We start from the raw sequence: 20,182 nt of genomic DNA, 5'->3' as shown, positions 1-20,182 counted from the left end.
GAAAAAAAAAAAAAAAAAAGATGAATATTGGGTCTTCCCTCAAATCCCCGAGGGGCACGGGGGGGGGGGAGGGGGGATGAATGTGAGAGCAGTAGAGAAGCTCTTAGGAACATGGGAAGAAAGCTGGCAGTGTATCAGGGAGTGTGGACGTGGTCAAGCACCCTTGTGCATGTATGGACACGAGACAGTGAAACTCAGAAGACGCCATAGTCAACTCGAGTTCATTTTTTAAAGGGAGCATTTGTCAGAACTGGGGCTTTGCTGGTAGAGCGTTGGCCCAGGGTTCCGTCCTCGGCACTGCATAAGAGCAGGTGTGCTGACACACACCTGTGATCCGGTCCGGGCACTTTGGAGGTGGAAGCAAGAGGGTCAAGAGTTCAAGGTCATGCTTGGATTCACAGTGGGTTAGAGACCAGCCTGAGCTATATGAGACCCTGTTTCAAAAAAAAGTGAGGGAGATGAGGGGGACTAGGGTGTATGATGTGAAACACACACACACACACACACACACACACACACCAATCACTTAAAAGATTTTTTAAAAAACAAAACAAAATCCCAAAATTAGAGAAAACAAAGTGCATGTTTCATCTGTACCACCCCAGAATATGTTATTCTGAAAACTACCAGAGGTGGAATGAGGGAATGAGAGAATGAGGAGGAGATAAAACTGGGGAATTTCAGTTCAAGGCTAGCCTGGATAAGGAAGAAGAAAGCGGGCACAAGGAGCAAGGGGCTAACACTGATCAGCTCGGCGCTGTGCACTGTGGATGTGAGCCCTGCCATCCTCTTATTAATTCTTTGATATCCTTTTTAAGTCCCCAGCCAATTTCTGAATTTAAAAATGAACGAGATCCAAGGAAAAGTGGATTCTATGGCGTTGGTGGCAAATCGGCCCCTTCGAGAGGGTGACAGCCGATTCTTTCTCCTCCTTTGACACCACACAGAAGCTGCAGGATGGATGCCTCCCTTGGGGCACAGTGGCTGCAGGACCACGGGATTAGAGTCTCCGGGAGCTCTGCAGGGCTTTCTCTAAGCTGCCTTTTTGTATCCTTAATTCCACAAATGCAAACAATAATTACCAACCTAAGTAGGTTACTCAACCCAGCTCAGGCACCTCTGGGTCCCCAGTGACACGTATTATTGACTCTCACAATTAATCTGAAATATTAAGCCATTTGCTCCCCAGCTTCCCCGTCCCTGTCTTGTGCCTGGATGACACAATGTCACATCCACGGATTTATTGTCTGAATTGTTTGAGCTTTTGTTTCTCCTTATTCATTCTCTCTCTCTCTCTCTCTCTCTCTCTCTCTCTCTCTCTCTCTCTCTCCTCCCTCTCTCTCTTCTCTCTTCTCTCCCCCCCCCCTCTCATTGAGATGTTTCATTAAAACAAATCCATTTCCCACCCAAGTCTTTGGGATTTGAAGTTCCTCTTTCCTCTTCATTTCTTCTCCGTGCCGTTGCTTTAACTTGGACAGACTGGAGAGGCACTGGGCTTTCTCCTTCTAATCCTCCACGTCTGGCTAGCTTTTCAATTACTTTGCAAACTACAGCCGGCCCTTCCTCCCTATGCCTCATCAATTTTCACTTCCTCTGCCAGGTTTGGAAGAAGGCGGCCCACTGCCTCGACCTCCCTGCATCTCTATTAGTTAAGGGTGAGGAAATGACCAGGTAGATTGGAGAGGCAGAAAAACGGATCTCAAAGGGACATACTGAGTCTCTGTTTGTCGAGACACCAAAGAGGTGGTAGAAAGAAAGGAGGGAAGGAAGGAATGGTAGGAGGGGAAGGAAGGAATGGTAGGAGGGGCAAGGAGAGGAAGGAGGGGAGGAGGGAGGCCAAGGGAGGAGGGAGGGGAGGAGTGACTTCTTCCTCCTGGCCTTCTCATTTCCCAGAGGCAAGAAGCTGACTACACACCAATTTCACTTTGTAGCTATCTGGGGACAACCTGTTACATAGCAGTAGGTAACTGATGTAGACAGGCATTCTCTCCCTTGCTCACCAGGCAAATACTGTTTGGACTTTCATTTCAAATGTGAGCACTGGCCTAAGAAATTCTTCAGTGTCGTTTGCCTGTTCTCTACTGTACACCTACCCAGCTCCATTTTTTTCTTTATGATTCTCATCCCCTCCCCAACCCCTGTGTGTGTATGTGTGTGTGTGTGTCTGTCTGTCTGTCTGTCTATCTGTCTATCTGTCTGTCTGTGTGTGTGTGTGCCTGTCTGTGTCTGTCTATGTTCCCTCCCATATGTGCACATATGTCCAAAGAATCTAGACAGGGGTGTAAGATCCCCTGGAGCTGGAATCACTGGCAGTTGTGAACCCCCGTGTGGGTCCTGGGATCTAACCTGTTGTCCTCTACCAAAGCAGCCTTAACCACTGACCCATCATCTCTCCAGCCTCTGATCTGTAGTCTTTAGGGACACTGCCCCTGTCACACTGCCCCTGCCGAGGCTCCTGATGGTTCCGACCTCTTCTGTGGCATTTCCCATGTGTCCCCTTACACTTCTACTTTTTTTTTTTTAATATTTCCTCTAATTCTCCAAAAGCTCTGTGAGGGTAAGGACTATCCTCTTTCCTCTGTGGAGCTGCTGTACCTCCTGACTCATGACAGGTATCCACAGAACTGTTCTGTGATGGGTATAGCCTCTAAATAGCTGTGCTGCTACTGTTCCTACTAGACAGAGGAAGAAAGGGAATGTCAAGGCTGAAACAGGGTTTTCCATCTTTAACTACTCAGGGGGCCAAGTAAGAGAATCTAGACAGAAGCTGAGATCCCTGGGAGCCCATGGGAAAAAGAAGAATTTCCATGGCTTCTTTTCCTTCTGCTCCAGGATCCCTCAGCTTAGCCCTTGACTGTAAGGGATTCACCGTCTCCTGGAGATGGTGATTGACAGGTCAGGAGCAGCAGAGAACGTTGCTAGCAGCTTGCAGATGCTATCACTGGACCATTGTGCGAATGGCAATGGTGATTTTTGCTGGTCAATGCAAGGAGGTAGAAACGAGAAGGTTCTAGGTCAATGTCCAGAGTTGCTTGGTATCTCAGGAGTGAGGCCACTGAGCATCTTCCTATGGACTTTGGTTCTACACTGTCTGTACGTGGGGCCCAGTTGGGCTTTAGGAAGGTTGTCAAGGTGAGAGGAGCCTGTGTATACCTCATCTCACCCACTATTAGTCTGTGGTTGGAAAAGTCCCTGATGGGTTGAATCCCCCAGGCAAGGCGAGGTTTCAGAAAAATCTGACAGGCCCAGTATGTGCAAAAGTCCCAGGCGACTCTACCAGGAAGCAGCTCCCAGCTGGGCACTGACAGCTGGTGTTTGGGAGAAGCAGATGTGTGCCCACGGAACATCTGGGAGAGCTGGAGTCCATATGGAGCCCCGCATGCTGACAGCGGCCCTGGTCACCAAGGTGACTAATTGTTCCTGTTCTCTGCTGGGAGGAAGTGTCCCCAAGAGACTTCCCCTGAGATCCTGGATCTCAGCAAGGAGACGCTTGCTTTCAGGTCTCTCCCTCCCCAAGACACAGTGGGTTCCCTCCCTGAGTCTTTGTGCCCCCATGAGCCAGCCTTCACACAGAGGACTTTGTCCATAATCATCCTTGAACCATGGATGGGCCTGGACCAGCAGGGCTGTATGAAAGCTTTCTGCTGCTGCTGGCTCTGCCAAGTTCCTGGTGCCTCCTATTCACAATCACACAAAACACAAGCACAGGCTACAGAAATGGCTCAGTCAGTAAAGAGCTTGCTGCACAAATATGAGGACCCGAGTTCAATCCCCAGACCTCCCCTCCATGAAAAAGCTAGATGCAGCTGCGAGTGCTTGTAATCCCAGCATTGAGGAGGTAGAGACAGGCAGGTCTCTGGGGCTCTCTAGTTGGTCGGTTCCCAAACCAATGAGAGATCCTGTCCCGGCACACAAGATAGATGGCTTGTGACAATGACAAGGAACGTTGACGTCAGCCTTCACACTGTCACAACCTTTAACATACACACCAAGACAAACAAACAAGGCAGGGAAAATTGAACAGTAGCAAAGAGTACATCTGAAGGGTAGACACCGAACTTTCTAGAAACAAGCACTGTTCAAAGTGGCACTGGGTTTGAAGTTCACAAAGCAACGCCATCCGTAGTTCACCAACGCCATCCGTATCACGAGAGAACCTGAGTGCTCACACCTTGCCTGCTACATCAGGGACTTGGCGACTCCATATTGTGACCCACCCTCGGTGCCTCTGGTGCACACTTCGCTGAAAACCACCAATGCGCGTGAGCTCACCTCACTCACAGAGGTGACATTACTCATCCAAGGTCACTGGCTGCCAACTGAGATGCAGACGCCCGTCCGTCTCCAAGGCAGTTTCTGATGGGTGGTTCCAGAGCCTAGGGCTCAGCATGTGCTCACCTGCAGATGCCTGGCTCAACCCTGAGATGCTGACAAGGGTCTCGGAGATCTGTGACCTAGCAGATTGTCCCCTGAGTTCTAAAAGAGTGAGTGAGTATGTGTGTGTGTGTGTGTGTGTGTGTGTGTGTGTGTGTGTGTGTGTGTGTAGATCAGAAGACAATTCGCAGGACTCAGCCTCCCCTTCCATCTGGTGAATCCCAGGGATCCAACTCAGGCTTGGTGGTGAGCTCCTTCACTATTTGAGCCATCTCGCCATACCCCCTCTCGGAGCCCTGGCCTTCTCAAGCTAGTTCACAAATAGTTCTTTTCCAAGTGAGCAGAGAAGCAGAAGTGCCTTGGCTCCTTCTGCTGAACAAAGCAGCAAGGAGAAAGCCTCGTGAGAGCTAGAAATTGAAGTGGTTCCCCCTGGCTGTGCTCGAAGCTCCAGAAGTCCCCTGCTCTTGGACAGGCACACATGCAGCGTGTACCACCCTGTCTGTAAAAGTGTTTCTGGGGACCTGCAGCTGCTGCAGAGCTCCCTGCCCCACTCTGACTTCAACCCTCAGGCTTTAACAGAGGGATGGTCATTGCTGCCCCAGGCCTAGGTAACTGAGCAGCTTCAGTGGCTGCAGAATGTCGGTCTTCATTCCTGCTGGCCTAAGCTCAGAGTCGGGGTAGAAGCTAGACAAGATAGGTCCAAGGGAGACTCATCTGATAACCAGAAAATGCTGCTTTTCAAATACACATTGGTTCCTGAAATGGGGACAGAGACTTTCTGTGTCACTCTGCCCACTGCCAAATTCATCCAAGGGCCTTGGCAGTCACCTGATTGCAGCTTGCCTGAGGTGGGATCCAGACACCTTCGGAGCTGAGGGCTATCACTGCTTGCAAGGAGTTCTGGAAGGTTCCACACACCTAACTCTAGCGTTGAGAACCTTGTGCAAGGTGCTAAAGGCCTGCTTGATCCCAGACCAGCTCCTCCACGCACAACAGCTCCCTCCAGTGACCCTCTCCGTGGCTTCCTGTCTTAACTGTGTGACTCACTCAATCACTCCAGCAAATTTGCCATCCAACTTGTGACCTAGCCAAGAAGACTCTTTCCAAAGACACGGAGATGTCAGCACCTTGTCCTGGAACCTTCAAAATGTCAGCTAGGTGCTGGAGATGTAGCTCAGTTAGTGGAGTGTTTTCCTAGTGTACATGGGGACCCTGGCTTCCATGCCTGTACCGCATAAACCAGATATGGTGGCGCACACTTAGAATCTCAATACTGGAGATGCGGACTCGTGAGGTTCCAGGTGATCGTCAATTATATAGTGTGCTCAAGCCAGTCTGGGCTTACTTGAGACTCTGCCTCAAAAAGGAGGGGGCTGAAATCCCCTACGCAAAAGAGCTCAGTGATAAAACAGACAGAAGCTCTGTGTTTCAGGTACCTTTGCAACTTAGGCGGAGTGCTGCGGTATGACTTGGTGACAAAGCGCTTGCCTCGTATGCACAAGGCCTGGGCATCCCTCCACTGAGTGAGAGACAGAGGCAACTGAGGGGGAAGGAGAGGAGGAGGAGGAAGAGACAGGGAGGAGGAGGGTAGAAGGAGGAAGAGGAGGACGTAGCAAGATAGAAAACCATAGAGAGACAGGCCATGCTAGTAAATGCAGGGAGTGGACTGAGGTCAGCCGAACTGAGGAGATGACATTTCAAGAAAGGCTTGCAGTGGGTCTGGGGGCTATTTGGGTCTCCGGAAAGGCAAGTGCAGAGACCTTGAAACCTTGGGAACCATAGCCTATAGGCAGCACAGGATATAGGTCCGTCAGGCATAGCCACGGTCTCAGCAGAGGGTAACCTTGGCGGTACCCAGGAGCTCAGTCAGAGTACCTTGTAGGCACTTTCTGACTAGCCGAGTCCATCTAGGAAGGCAGGAGAGGACAATCCCTCACTGTGTTCCCAAAGGAAAAGGTGTCTGGTTGACAGTAAAAGACAGATGCGTCAGGGAAACAGGATGGGGAGCAGGAGGCTCTCTGGAGAGTTGTAGAGGCTGGACAGTTGCTTGTGTGTCTGTTATCAAACACTGTGTAACAAGTCACCCCAAACAGAGCAAGCAGCTTACAGTGATAGGCATTCGCTGCCTTGCACGTCAGTCGCTTGGCTGGGCTGGGTTCACTGCTGAAGCTAGATGGCTCCAGGCTAGACTCCATGCTGGCCTGGCAGCCTTGCTCTCTGGAAATCTAGATCCAATCTCAAGATTACGTTCAATATCTTGGTGGAATTCTGTCCTCTGAAGTTGTAGGATTGCAGCCTCTGTTCTTTTGATGGTGTTTGCCACATGCCACACCCCAGCCTTTAGCTGCAGACCCCTGCTATACAGAGCCCCTCCATCACCAGCACCTTTTCCAGCCCCTTAGGGACCGACGCTCAGTGATGAGGTCAGAGTCCATTCAAATAATCTCCCTTATCCTGATGGTTTGTTTTGAGACAGGATCTCATGTAGCCCAGGTCTCAAGCTCACCGTGTCACTGAGGCTGGCTTTGAATGCTTGGTCCCCCTGCCACCACCCAAAGCTAACAGACTATAACCAAAGCCAAGGCAGTGTAATTGGTCATATTCCCAGTTCTGCCTGCACAAGGGACACCCGGGAGTGGCATCTTGAAGCCATCCACAAACACTACGTGCACTTTTGATTATGCCCAAGTCCTCAGGTCATAAGACAAGCTTCTTCTTCGGCTGGCATCAATGTAGGTATGGGATGTGAGGACACAGCTTCCTACGGCATAGCCACCATGGGTGCTTGGCCCTTCCTTCCCCAGGTTCAGAGGGAAGGAAGCCCTCATGGCTGCAGTACTGTCTGGGTTGCCCGAGCCCTGGCTGCTCCCTGGCACACTCAGTCTTATTGACATTGGCAGCCCTGTGTCTCTCACCAAGCCAGTAATGTAATTGACATAGAATTGTCTCTGAGCATCCAATTAATCAGCCAATAAATCATAAACCTGTGGCCACTCATTCCGGGAGGCAAAGAGGCTGCTCCTGGCTCCCTGCTCCTGGAGATGATGGGACTTAGACTTGATACGGCTCAGATGAGCCGACGAGAAGAAGAAAAGGGGAGGTGGGCGGGGAATGTTCAGAACATTGGTGAGGACCCAGGATCTGTTTGAGTGCTCTGTACAGGCAAGTGCATCTTGGGGAGATTGACAAACTGGCTCTCCTTCATTAAAAATAAAAAGCATCTCTGGACATGGTCATGGAAGTGCACGCCTTTAAACCCAGCACTGGGGAGTCTTAGGCAGGCAGAGTTCCATGAGATAGAGGCTAGCCTGGTCTACATTGTGAGTTCCAGACACAAAGAGCAAAAGGACATTCCTAAGAAATAAAGGTAACAACCCAAATCTCTATTTTTATTAATTAGTTAATTAATTTACATACGGATCAGAGCTTCCCCTCACTCCTCTCCTCCCCTCTGTCCCCCTCCCTTTCTCTTCAAAGATGGGGAGGCCTCCCATGGATACCAGTCCACCTTGATATATCAAGTAGTAATACTGGGTGTATCTTCTTCTACTGAGGCTAGACAACACTGTCCAGTTAGGGGAAACAGATCCAAAGGCAGGCAACAGAGTCAGAGACAGCACCGGCTCCTGCTGTTAGAAGTCCCACAAGAGGACCAACCTGTACATCTGTTACATATGTGTACATCTGTTACATATGTGCACATCTGTTACACATGTGTAGGGGTCTACTCCATCCCAGGCATTCTCTCTGGTTGGCAGTTCAGTCTCTGTGAGCCCCCGTGTGCCCAGGTTAGTTGACTCTACAGGTTTTCTTGTGGTGTCCCTGACCTCTCAAAGAGAGAGAGATCCCAGAGTATCAGTCCATCTCCAGGCAATACCTGGGATCATCCATTAGTCCTGGGACAGTAAAGCCTAGAGACGGTCCACTCAGCCTTTCTCTGCTTTGTTCTTCCCAAAAGCCAGCCCAACTTCTTCCTACCTTCTGGGTCCCACTGTGTGCCAGTGCTAATGAAGTTTCATTCAAATCCTTCCATCTAGGATGTGAGTGCTCTTGCTTTAAAGTGATGGTTCATTATATTACTCAGGGTTCTCTGGAGGAAGAGACTGGAGAGGGTGACTTGGTTGTCAACCTGATTATGTCTGGAATTAACTAAAGCTCAAGTGACTGGGCTCACCAGTGAGGGGCTTTTTCCCCCATTACGTCATTTGAAGTGGGAAGACCCACTTCTTTTAATCTGGATCTTTGAGGTGGGGAGATAAACCTTTAACCTAGATCTTTTGGGGTGGGAAGATGCATCTTTAATCCGGGCCACACCTTCTGCTGGAAGTCTCTACAAGCACATAAAAGGAGGAAGCTTTTGTGCTTGGCCTGCTTGCTCTCGCCTTGCTAGCAAGTCCATTCGTTCACTGCATTAGAGTCCACTTCTTTGGGATTCCAGTGCATACTGAAAACCAGCTGAGACCTCCAGCCTTGTGGACTGGACAACTTCTGGATTCTTGGACTTTCCATTCATAGGCAGCCATTATTGGATTAGCTGGACTACAGGTTATAAGTTATTCTAGTAAATCCCCTTTCTATATATAAAAGAGAGAGTCAGTCTATACATTCTGTTACTCTACAGAATTCCAACTAATATGGATACATGTAAGAAGGGAATATATTAGATAGGCTTGCAGGATACAGTCTGGGTAGTCCAATAATCAACATCTCCATCTGGAGAGGCTGTAGAGCTGGTGCTATTCAATCTCTGAGGCTAGATATCTCAGCTGGTGATGAAGATGTGAAGACCTGGACAAGTCCTAGAAAGCTGCCGGTCTTCATCCAAACAAGCTGGGTTCTGATGTCAGCCAGGGATGGATGCATCACGCAATGGAGGCAGGAGAAGCAACAGAGTAGATGAACACATCAGTTAGACATGAAGACAGTCAAGCAAAAGGCAAGAGCTACTGCCTCAGACCTTCTTATATCTGGATTGTTGCTGGAAGATAGTATGCTGATCTGAATTATAATGCCCCCCACAGGCTCATATATTGGAATATTTGGTACCCAGTTGATGGAACTGCTTGGGAAGGATTATGGGGTGTGGCCTTGCTGGAGGAGGTTTATCACTGTGGTGGGCTTTGTGGTTTCAAAAGACCCCTGTGATTCCCAGTATGCTTTCCCTGCCTGATAGTGATGTCATTGGTAGTAAAGATACGGATGATAATGATGGTCATGGTGATTATAATGATGGTGGTGATCATGACTGTGATGAGGTGTGTGCTGTCAGTGATAATGGTGTGGGGATAATAACGATGACCCCGAGGTTGGTGTTGGTGTTACTATAAGTATAGTATAGTTTGTAAGTAAAGAAATAGATGTATTTTCATGGTGGCAAAACACATCTAACGATCATAGAAATCAGGGGCTGGAGAGGTGGCTCAGTGGTTAAGAGCACCGACTGTTCTTCCCAAGGTCCTGAGTTCAAATCCCAGCATCCACATGGTGGCTCACAACCATCTGTAATAAGATCTGATGCCCTCATCTGGTGCTACAGTGTACTTACATATAATAAATGAATAAATACATGTTTGAAAAAATATAAATAAATGCAATGTTTTTAAAAAATCATAAAAATCAAGCTACAGGTCGTGGCCAGCATCCAGAGCTACCTGCATCCCCTTTGAGGTGGCTTCATTCTTGCTTTGTACACCAGCAAAGGTGCAATGGGTGCTTTGGGGTGCTCAGTGTTCAGCCCAGGTGTTCTTCTGCCCATGGACACTGGGACGTTGCTTCAGACTGACCACCATGGTCAAATGTTCATGAGGGGAGATCTTAGTGAGGCATCCAGATCACCTTAGAACCTAAACACCAGCTTTGGGACAAAATCTAGCCATTCCCCTGGTGCTCAGGATCTGGAGTCCCTAGCACCAGGGCCAACCTCAGGGTGAACATCAGCTATTATCATGGAAAAGCCAAGCCCCATTCTGCCCTTACTAAAAGGGCTTTTCACCAGGAACACTTTTAAATGAGACACCTCTTTAAATAGATAGGACCAATAATGCAAGGATATTTTTCCTTTGCTGGTAGCAAAGCCAAGGGTAATTAGCAGCACTGTGAAGATGCGGAAGCAATTGCCTCCATCATGCTAATTAGCAGTTACTAATAGTCATAATAAAGCCAACCAGAGGCTGAGTGACTGCTTGGGATGGTGACAAGCTCAGCTTTGGGGATCCCCTGATTCTCAGGGCCATAAGCTTGGCCCAGATTCACGTCTTTAATTCTGTTAGGTTAGATGGGGGGAAAACAGTAGTTAAATGTGGCAGACGATTGAAGGAGGTGGTCTGCTAGTCCCCCAAATTACCACTGTTGCTGAATGATGATATCAACAGCTGGCTTCGTTTACATGCCATCAGGAGTCTGTTCTTTGTCCCTCAGGCTAGCAATTTAGGCAACAGTCACTGCTACTCTCTCTGGTGCTACTCACCTTTGTGGGGGTTGAGGGGAGCAGAGTGTTCACTTGCCGGAAGTTGGTTCTCTAGAATCTGCTCTGAGCGAACCCTTCTGCTGGGCACCAGGCGTGGAAAAGGGACCCATACAAGGAAGGCCATTGGTCTCAGCCCCTAGGGAACATCAGCCAATAGAAACAAGACTTAGGACATATTGGTGTGGAAGGAAGAATTGCCAAACCAATTACTTCAGGATTCATCAGGAGTTCTGTGATGTCCATCATCATTGTCAACTTGACTGCACTTGAAATCACCTAGGAGACACACCTCTGGCTGTGTCTGTGAAAATATTCCCAGATAGATTTAACGGAGGACAGACCCACTCTGAATGTGGACATCACCATCCCAAAGACTGGGAACTGACTGAATAAAAGGGAGAAAGCAGGCTGGATGAACACAACCACTCACCTCTCCCTGCTTCCTGGCTATGCAGACATGTTTCCACAGTCAGATACAAAGCCTCAAGCTCCTGACACCACGCTTTTCCTGTCGTAATGGGCAGCATCCCCACACTGTAAGCCTAAGTGTCCTCTCCTCCCTTAAGTCACTTCTTATCGGGTATTTTGTCACACTGAAGAGAAACAGGACTGGTACCAGCTCTGTCTGGTTTGGTTTGGTAAATTCCATCTGCTGGGGCTGTATCGCCACAGCAGAACCCATAACAAAGCACAGCAAAGTTATTTAAAAAAAAAAAAACAAAACCCACCGAGTATGTTCGAGTGTGAAGGCAGATATGTTGTAACTTTTGTGGCATGTAATCTGATTTTAAAACCAGTGGAGACAGATGGGTCTCAGGGTTTCTCTACCTGACTAAACATAATCTCCCAAAGATGTAGGCTGAAGTTAATCACGTGTCTACATATTTAGCTGGCCCTTGGACAGGCAAATATTTACCTTATCTCTTAGGTCATGGGACTTTGATTATATCAATTGACTGAGCCATGATTTCTAAAAAGAAAGGTTTCTTTTTTAAAATGGTGATTCAGCCTGTCAAAGAACTCAAGAATGACCAACAAACATACCACCTGTGCCATTCTTTCCCACTGCAGACATTACTAATTGACTCCAGCACAGACATTAATAATCAATGCCAGCACTCTTGTCCTCTGAGACCCATCTTAGCCTCAGGATCTTTCTCATGGAACTGCTGTAAGGAGCCTCCAGAAGTGCATAGCCACTAAACAGTGCCTAAACTCATTTACTCTTCTTGGTGGCAGTCTTGAATCCATTGCTTTCTGTAAGCTATTCTCCCAGGCCACTATAAACATTGGCAGACATATTAAAGATTCACCCTCAAAAAAACCCTCAGTTGTAGCCATATGATGCTTCCCTAGCCTGGTTACCAAGAACATCCTCAATGGAACACCCTCCTAGCCCTCCAGGAGGGAACTGTGGCCCTCCTAGCCCTCCAGGAGGGAACTGTGGCCTGGTACAAAGGCGATGGGGAAATGAGAAATTCAAGCTAAGGAGAAACACCAGATAGGTCAGAAGAGAAGGCTAGCCCCACTGCAAAATGGCTCTTCTAACTCTGCCATGCAAGAGAGGGAAGCAACCTAGCAGGCAAGGGGACCACCAAGCTTTCTAGTGGGAAGGGTGTGTTCCCCAAGGCTGGCTTTCTGCTCAGGGCCTCTGTCTTGCCCAGGGTTTGAGCATCACACAAGGGACAAGGTTACCTGTTCAGCGTGGAGCTAACAAATGTTCTCTGGATTCCCCTATTTCCTGCCATTTCCTGGTTGCTCTGGCAACCATTCCTGAGGGCCTTGAATGGTATATTGGTCAGGTGTGTGTGTGTGTGTGTGTGTGTGTGTGTGTGTGTGTGTGTTATTAGAGTGGCTTACAGGCTGTAGTTCACATACTCCAACAATAGCTATCTCCCAATATAAAAGCCAAGAATCAAATTAGTTACTCAGTCAGAAGACTAGATGTCTCAGCAGTCCCAATCTGGGCCTAGCTAGGAGTCCCAGAGGATTTCTACAGAGCTGCTGGTGTTCAGTCTACATTGTTTTCCTGAAGAGTAGGTTTTAACACCAGCGGAGGAACCCCTCAGCAGCAGAACAGATGAACTTGCCTGTGGGAGTGAGAGCAAGCAGGCAAAAAAACCAAAAGCTCCCTCCTGTGTCTGCCACCAGAAGGTGTGGCCCAGATTTAGGGTGGGTTTTGGTGGGCAGCCAAGTTTAGCCATCACAAGAGTCATGTGGCTTCTCTGGGCCACAGTGTCCACAACTATCCAGCTATGAGAATAGCAGTGTCCTGGCTTCCCTATAGGTCAGTGTGCAGAGCCAGATGAGCCCTTCATGGGGACACTCTGTGTCTCATTTGTGGAGGCAGCTGTGTGAATCCACGGTACAGTGTCACAGAACAAACACGTAAACACCACCCAGAGCAAGCATTAGCAGGAGACTAGTGGAATCGAGCTACCACGCCTATGCCAACCTCTTCCTCCCTCTTTCCTTCTTCCTTCCCTCCCTCTCTCTTCCCTTTCTCTTTTCTTCTTCCCCTCTCCTTTTCCTTCTTTCTTGCTTCCTCTCTCCTATAATTTTCTCCCTCCTTCCTTCTGATGCTTCAGGTAAAAGCACTGTACCACCCAGAGCAGTGGGTCTCCACCTTCCTAATGTTGGGGCCCTCTAATACAGTTCCCCATGTTATGGTGACCCCCAACCATACTATTATTTTCATTGCTATCTCATAACTTTAATTTTGCTACTGTTTATGAATCATAATATAAATATGTGTATTTTCCAAAGTGATTCCCCCCAAGGGGTTGCAACCAACAGGTTGATCACCACTGACCTAGATAAAACCCAAGCCTCACAAAGACAGTTTCTTAAAGGACTTTGGGGTTTATTTGTTTGTTTTGTTTATTTGAAACAATTCCATGCAGCCCAAGCTAGCTTCAAACTCCGCAGTATCTAAGGTTGCCCTCAAACTTCTGCACTTCCAACCCCAAATCCCAAGTGCTAGAATTATAGGCACACATCCTCATGGGCAGCCACAACTTCATAATTTCAGTTTGGATCATAAAGACCATGCAGGTTGCCTGGGAGACACCTGATAAAGAGTAGAGGGGACTTTCTAGTCGATTTTTGAAACTTTGTATATGGCATTATTTCAGAATAAGACAAAATTCAATGTGGGTCTTTAAAACCTAAGGATTAGGGAACAAAGAATGGCTTAGTGGTTCAGAGCACTTATTTCCCTTTCAAAGGACCTGGGTTCAGTTTCCCAGCACCACACCAGGCATCTTACAACTACCTCTAACTCCAGTATCAGGGTTCCAGTGCCCTCTTTTGGCCTCCACAGGCACTGCATGCAAGTGATGCATATACATACATACAGGCACACACAGAGATGAAATAAAAATAAATTAATATATATATTAGAAATGTATTTACTAGGGGGATGGGATAGAGGGTTTTTGGGGGTGGGAATTGGGAAAGGGGATAACATTTAAAATGTAAATAAAGAAAATATCTATGTCAGGACAGGACATTATGGCGTTTACCACAGTCACAGCCTCCTGTGCCTTGTTCAGTAGAGGTGCTCTTAGAAGGCAGCAGACATCGTCCCCTGATCTCCCTCCTCAATGGGATAAGCATCTAGTTCCTTCTTCATGTTGTCTGTTGACATAAATTCACAGTAGCTAGAAATGTACACGTCCCCATATTTCAGGTCTAAACACTGAGGCGCCAGTGGATCTTCCACAGCGCCTCAAAAAGTCTGTGACTGGGGATGGATGGGGAGATGGCTCAGCGGGCAAGCACGGACACCTGGGCTTAAATCCCTAGCACCTACATGAAAATCTGAGCATGGACCAACATGTGCCTACAATGCCAGCATGGCAGGGGACATAGGGTCATTAGAGTTTGCTGTCTACCTGCATAGCTCCCAGTTCACCCAGAAATACTGCCTCAAGTGAATAAAGTAGAGAGTGAGAGAGTGGGCAAGGCACCTGACCTCCTTTTTCTGGCTTCCATGCACGTGACCACACACACACACACACACACACACACACACACACACACACACACATACACACAGGGCGTGGAGGAGGCATGGTGGCTTACATCTGTCATCCCAATACTTGGGAGACAGAAGCAGGAGGATTCTGAGTTTGAAGCCAGCTGAGCATACAACGAGGCTATGATTCAAAAAGACAAAATAAAACAGCCCATGGCTTGCCTCTCTTCCCCTGGTAGATTTGTCTCCTCGCCTCTTCCTTGAGGAGCAGCGGTATTGCCAGTCTCTGTCCGTGACAAGATTTCCTTTCTTGAAAAAAAAACGACTAAGTAAAATCTTTAAACTCCATTTGTCTCCCGTTCTCTCTGCGAAGCCGGAGGAGCCCAGCACCTGGGAGAATTGATAAACTCTAAGAGCTGTTAATTACTCTCATATGGAAAGAAACTGATAAGGCCTCCCCGAGTCTAGGGAGCTGGCTCTCGCACTGGAGGCCCTCCAAGAGGTCCCTTGGGAAAACAATGGATTGGGAGATGTAGGTGGGGTCCACATCTTGAAGCTATCCCTAAAAGTAACCACTTGAGTGGGTCAAGGACTGTCAGTGGCTAGGCCTGGTGTCACTCCTGATGGCTCATTTCTATGCCAAGACAACTAGAGTTGAAGCCCATCAGGGAGGGAACAGTCCCTGTGTCTCATGGGGAGGTGACCCAGATTCTGGCCACTTTCTGGTGATGCTTTGACTACATGCAAGTCTGTTTCAGTGTTTTTAATAGCTTTCGTGCCTCAGGAAAACCATACTTTGCTCATTGTGGATTTACCCTAAATGCCACCATTAACATTTTTAGTGAGATTTCCTCTGAGTGTCTTGTGCCTGGTCACATGAGGACAGCACACACATGTACAGTTATGTGTAAGCTATGTCCCCACAGGGTGACCTGTAACCTGCTACCCTGCAGTCCACTATCCTAGTTACTTTTTTGTTGTTGTGATAAAATGCCCGCAGGACAGATGCTAACTTAAGGAAGGCAAGGTAGGTTGTGGTTCACAGTTAGAGGATACAGCCCATCATGGCAGGGAAATCGTGACAGCAGGAGCCTGAGGCAGCTGGTCACATAGCATCCACAGTCAGGAGGCAGAGAGGGATGGATGAGTGCTGAAGCTCAGCTTACTCTCTCCTCCTTAGTTATCTGGTACCCTGGGCTCTGGTACCCTGGGCTCTGGTACCCTAGGCTCTGGTACCCTGGTCTCTGGTACCCTAGGCTTTGGGACAATGCTGTTCACATTTGAGATGAATCTTCCCACTCCGATTAGCCCAATCTAAATTCTTTCTTATAGACAGAGTCTCCTAGGTGACTCTAGATGGTGTCACACCAGTAGTTGGGGTCAGTCATCATGTCTTCTTACACAGAATGCACAGTGACATATATATATATAGTGATGGCTTCTCGTAGATCATCTCATTCCTCTGTCCCCATACCCACCGAAGTGAATTCCACAGCGCTCTCGATGTTACAGTAGATATCATGGGGCTCAGAGCAGGTAAGATGCTCCCCTAAGTCTGGGACCCGAATTGGGCAGCCTGGGGGTTAATCCATCCTCTTTACTGAAATCTACACCACCAGTCTGTCCTGAATATAGGGATTACTGGTGGGTCTGGCTCTGGATGATAAATCCTTGTCACACACTGTCCTTACTGTTCCTCACTCAGCACCATCCTACACTTTTGTTTCCAGGACAGACATCACTAGTCGATCACAGCACCTTTTCCTCAGGCTCCTAGACTACTGAAGAGCCCATGGATGTGATTATGGATATCCTCCCTATCTGTCTAATACAGCCCTCTCCTTTGTGCATGAGAAAGCAGCCTGTGGCATTGACTTGTCTGCTCTGTGGCTGTCCATCTTACTCCCCTAAAACAGAGTCTTTCAATGAACCTAGAGCTAGGCTGGCAGCCAGCAAGCCTCAGCAGCCCATCTTCTTTCCCACCCCACAATTATAGGCATGCATGTGACCTTGCCCAGCTTCTCACATGGATGCTGAGGTTCAAACCTGGGTCATCATGCTTATATCAGCAAGCAATTTTACCCACCGCGCCATCTTCCCAGCCCCTAGCTGTGGGTTGTTTTAGAGGCAGGAGAACAGAGCTCCTGGGAAGTTCTCATCCATAGAAGTTAACAGTCATTAAGCAGAGTCTCGTCTCCATGCAGATTCCCACAAGTTACAGAGAAGAAAATGAGACGCGGGCTTGGATTAGCATAATTACCACTGTCTGCTTCTCATTGCCGATTTTCGGGGCATGGTGCAAGAGGACAGGCCCTTCCTGGCTCGGACACTGTCCGTGCCCAGGACTCCACGGGGTCTTTCCTGGAATGGTACTTTAATGATCACTCAAGTGGTGTTTAGCCTCCAATTAGGAGCACAAAGAAAAGCTGGAGCTAAGTGGGGTGAATGTTCCAGAAAATGCACCCACTTAGAAGAAGCCGGGAGAGTTAGCAGGCACACAAAGCCACCTCTTGACTGAAGCAGACGCCTTGAAGTCTCCCATGACTCTACCCCCGACTGTCTGGGAAGGAAGTGGCTGAAGAATTGGCCAGTTTAGAATTGTGCCTGAGACTGCCCCCTTGTACATGGGAGGTGTGGCTGCAAATTGGCCTCTCTGCAGGCACACCCATTCAGACGCATAGCAAGCTTGTCCCAGACCTCAGGAAGTTCATGGGGACAGCCAGGGTCTGATGAAAATCTACCTGGGCAAATCTTTCTGAATCACTTTATCTTATTTATTTTAATTTGTTTTCGAGATGGGTTTTATGTGACTAAAGCTGGTCTCCAATTGTGTATAAAGCCAACGATGACCTTGAACTTCTGATCTTCCTGCCTTTACTTCTCAAGTGCTAGGATTACGGGTATGCACAGCCACACCCAGTTTACAGGATGCTGGTGCTCAAACCCAGGGCATCATCCATGCTGGGCAAGATTCTACTCATTGAGCCACATCGCCCAGCTCCTCCCCATCCTCCTGAGCCTAAGTCCTGCTCCTAAGTGGGGCCTGTTGGAGGCTCTTCCCTAGTCACCTAGCTCCTCCTCACCCCCACCTCCACTTTGCCCTTATGCCATTGCTACCAGACCCACTCCTTAAAGGTAAACTCAAGGCATCAAGCACAAGGTTCGGAAGGCTAACTTTGACCTCCTGCTGACTTACCTTTCAGAAACACTGTTTGCCCAACACTAGGCATCCTGTAATGGCGCCTGTTCATTCCAATTAGTTTAGGAGAGAATTCCTGCTGCTGTTGCAGACCTACCTCACCACATCGGCAGGCTTTCCTCCACCTTCTCATTAGGTGAGGTCCCTACAGTAGGACCAAGGAGGGAATCATCCTGAGTTGCTTAGCATGGACAAAGCCCTGGGTCCCAGCCTCCGCACCACACTAAGCAGGCACGGAGATCGAGGTCAGCCTTGGCTACAGACAGAGGTGGAAGCCAACCTGGGATACACAAGGCCCTTAAATATAAAATAAAATAAAACCTGTGTAGTCTGCAGAGGGCTGACTGTGGGAACTCTTCCATCCCAGTTGGTGCTGGGATGCCAGGTGACCTAAAACAACCTCTAAGGTCACAAATGAAGCCATCTCGGTCGGGTTTCTCTCTTACGCATCCCTTTCCCTGTATGTGTACAGTGAGTATAGAAAGTGACTTGTGGGCTTTGAATGTCTTCTTCCTAAGGACTGTGCTGAAAGGAGACTTCATCTCTTTATGGGAACTGCCTTTCAGTGTGGAGGGGAAGAAAGCCCAGAATGAAACCCTCCATGTCTCCGCCAGCCGAGGGTCAGCACTAGCCTTTCACTTGGTGCAGGGTTTTAGTTAAGCATCCCTTTACATTTTAATTCAGATATTGGGGTTTGAGATACTCTGTCCCAAGTGGGAGAAATTGTTATCTGTCTGCCAAAAAGAGTTGTGAAACTCACTTGAGAATCTCCAAGCCTCTGCCTGCAAGCTGGAGCTCAGATGTTTAGAAAGAGCAGAAGTCAAAGCGAGGACTGTGGCACACATGATGCCTGTCCCTAACATGCCAACCCTCAGTGTCCTCGGGTAGAATTCACACTGACATCATTGGGATATGTGTGCCTCCCCGACAACCCAGACTTGGTCCATACCTGCTGCTTCTGCTGCCTCTCCAGGACCTAGAATCTATGACGTGGCAGAAGATAGACAGCTGGCTGCCAAGCCAGCAGAAAAAGCTGGAAGGTACTGGAAAGGAAATCAATTCCAACCCAAGGACTGAGTTGGAGACCCAGCTCTTCCACAGTCTGCCTCTGTGACCTTGTGTGAATTCGTCACCCTGAGTTTGAAAATCCCCAACAGTGAAATAGTGTTAGTAGTAGCTACCTGATGAGGGGTGTGTGTGTGTGTGTGTGTGTGTGTGTGTGTGTGTGTGTGTGTGTGACTGTATGTGTATGTGTCTGTGTGACTGTGTGTGTATGTGTCTGTGTGACTGTGTGTGTATGTGTCTGTGTGTGTGTCTGTGTTTGTGTGTTTCTGTGTTTGCATGTTTGTCTGTGTGTTTGTGTCTGTGTGTGCATGTCTGTGTGTGTCTCTGTGTCAGAGGACAACCCCAGGGATTGTTCCTAAGGTGCAATCTTTCTATCTCTTTGGCATGGAACTAGCCAACTAGGTTAGGCTGGCTAGCCATGAACCTCAGGAGTCTTATCTCTGTGTCCCCAGTGCTGGGTTACAAGTGAGCGCATTCATGCCTGATTTCTTTTAACATGAATTTTGGTTATGGAACTTGGGTCTTCTTGCTTGCAAGACCAATACTTTATCAACGGAGCCGTCTCCACAGCCCGTATTTCCTGAGGTTTTACAATGAAACTCTATAGGCGATGGTACTATAATACAAACACTGGAACAGTCATTGCCTGGAAGATGGCGTGGAAGGCAAACTGTGGTTAGCCTGCCCATTTAGCTCAAAGGGGACATCCTGAGCCCCACACCATTCTGACATCATACGGAAGCAACAAAATGAGTTTGGCAAGTTTGGCCTGTATCTTCTCTGGGAAGCACCCACCACTTCCTGGAGGCTTCTCTGAAAAGAAAAACAAGAGAAAATTAATTTTTTAAAGCAGGGAGGTGGGGCAAAGGAAGATACAAGACCTTGAGTATGCCATCATGTTTCCCAGCATCCATTGCAGGTTGAAATCCTGGCCCAGGTCTTCACTCCCTTGAGTAGAATTTTATGTAGATACTGTGGCTATGGCCGCCTACGAGTGGCTGGACTTCAGTGCCCCTTCCCTACAGACTCAGCCAAAAGGTTTCCTTGGCCAAAAAAAAATGCCAGCTAGCAGTGTATGATAACCTGGGCCTACACTCTT

At 48.3% G+C, this 20,182-nt stretch overlaps 1 long non-coding RNA gene across 1 annotated transcript in view; it reads right to left on the bottom strand.

Moving 5' to 3' along the window:
• Positions 1-7,741: 7,741 nt before the first annotated feature.
• Positions 7,742-20,182, bottom strand: part of Gm46875 — a 67,365-nt gene continuing 54,924 nt past the window's right edge. The window contains exon 3 of the long non-coding RNA XR_003955299.1: positions 7,742-19,896. This is a non-coding gene — a long non-coding RNA (predicted gene, 46875). The remainder of the gene's footprint in view (positions 19,897-20,182) is intronic.

Source organism: Mus musculus, chromosome 4, assembly GCF_000001635.26.
Source record: "Mus musculus strain C57BL/6J chromosome 4, GRCm38.p6 C57BL/6J".
NCBI lineage: Eukaryota > Metazoa > Chordata > Mammalia > Rodentia > Muridae > Mus > Mus musculus.
The sequence above is the reverse complement of the archived record's forward strand: the minus strand, read 5'-3'. Positions and strand labels throughout refer to the sequence as shown.